Below are 2,037 nucleotides of genomic sequence, written 5' to 3'. Positions count from 1 at the left end.
TGCACAAATTTCATGCACCAGTCCTCTAGTTAAAAGACAAAAAGAAAACCCCCAGAAAGAGAAAATATTTGTAGATCACATATATGATAAAAGAATATATAAAACATGTAAAAAACTCTCAAACTTGACAATAAGGAAATTCTATTAACGCACTGAAAGCGGAAACGTATTTATACATTTTAGTTATACGTTTAAGTTAACTGGTAGTAGAGCGCGGGCGATTAAAACTACCTGTATACGTTTAAGTTGACTGGTAGTAGAGCGCGGGCGATTAAAACTACCTGTGTTAACAAACAATGTGTTAAAATAGGCAAAAAATATGAACAGACACCTTATCAAGGAAGTTATATAGATGGCAAATAAGAACAAGAAAATATATTCAGCATCATTATCCAATGAGAAAATGCAAAGTAATACCCAAATAAGGTAATACTATTAATACAGAAAAATAACAAAACAACAAGACCCTGGCTGTATCAGGCTCTGGAGAGGATGCAGAGGACTGGAGCTCTCACGCTGCTGGGGGTGAGGCAACGAAAACTGGGCAGCCACTGAGGACAAGAGCGTGGCAGTTTCTCATGAACTTGATCGTTCACTTGCCCACTTGCTGTATGATGTAACAATCCTACTCTGGGAAAATAAAGATTTATATCTACAAACACACATAAAACCTCATGAAGGTTTGTAGCAACTTTGTTTGTGGTAACAAAAAGCTGGAAATAGCCCAAATGCCTTTAACAGATAAATAGCAATAAATAGGAAGAGACTACCAAGACATGCTACAAAAAACACTCCTATGCTTAGTGAGAAAAGTCTACCTCGAAAGGTTACATAAACTAGTGAATGATTCAATTTATACGAGATCCTGGGAAAGCAAAACTATAGGGATGTAAAACAGCAGCAGGCGACAGATTGGAGTGGGGAGGGTTTGAGTCCAGTGAATTTTTTAAGGTAATGGATTGTTTCATATCCTGTTTGTGTTGGTGTATGTTAAAACTCACAGGACTATACAGAAATAAAGTGAAGTTTACTTTATGTAAATTTGAAAAGTGAAAAAACTTCTAGAACTGAGATCCTAGAAAACAATATCATGTGTGTCAAGAAGGGAGAATGATTGGAATAAAGAATTTGAAGCTCCTAATATTGGCTGTTAGAGGGAGTTTAAGTAATAATTTAGATTTTGTTAGGCCAAAACATGATAAATGTTTCAAGGGTAGTAATAAAAAGTAGAAATTAGAGTATAGATCTTCCAAACCAATAGAGGCAAAATAATTGAAATAAGAAAACAAACATAAAAATCCACATTAAAACTCAGTGAATCAAAACAAAGGGTAAAGATAGTAGTAGGTAAAGCAGTGCAGAAGAAGAAGAAAAAAGAAAATAAAAGTAAAATAGCAGTACAAATTCAAATATCTATAATAATAAAAGCATAATATGCTAATTAGACCAAACATCCCTCTGGACAACCTTCTGGATGGAGCTGGGGCTGCAAGGGAAGCCTGGGTCCCGGGTGTCTGCTGGTGGCTGGAGGGAAGCCTAGGTCCTAGGTGCCTGCCAGCAGCCAGAGGGAAGCCCAGGTCCTGGGTGCCGGAGGGAAGCCAGCGCTAGCAGCCGGGGGAAGGAAGGCTTACTCTTGCACAATTTCATGCATCAGGCCTCCAGTCTATATATATAAAAGCCTCAGCAACCAAAAGACCAAACAACCGAACAACCGGTCTACTGGTTGCTATGATGCACACTGACCACCAGGGGGAAGATGCTCAACGCAGGAGCTGCCCCCTGGTGGTCAGTGCGCTGCCACAGTGTGAGTATGGCTCAGCTGACTGACAGGCACCAGACCCTGGGCTCACTGCTGGTGAGCGCAGCTGTGGTGGCACGAGCCTCTCCCGCCACCGTGACAGCATGAACCAAGTGGTGGCAGGCGGGGCTGGGATGAGCGGGAGCTGCGCCTGGCTGCCTGCCGCTTTGTGCACTACTACATCCCTCGGGGGATGTCGGACTGCCGGTTTCAGCCCGATCCCCTCAGCCTGCAGGGAT

The sequence above is a fragment of the Myotis brandtii genome, unplaced genomic scaffold, assembly GCF_000412655.1.
Source record: "Myotis brandtii unplaced genomic scaffold, ASM41265v1 scaffold461, whole genome shotgun sequence".
NCBI classification, from domain to species: Eukaryota; Metazoa; Chordata; class Mammalia; order Chiroptera; family Vespertilionidae; genus Myotis; species Myotis brandtii.
Note: the sequence above shows the minus strand (reverse complement) of the source record.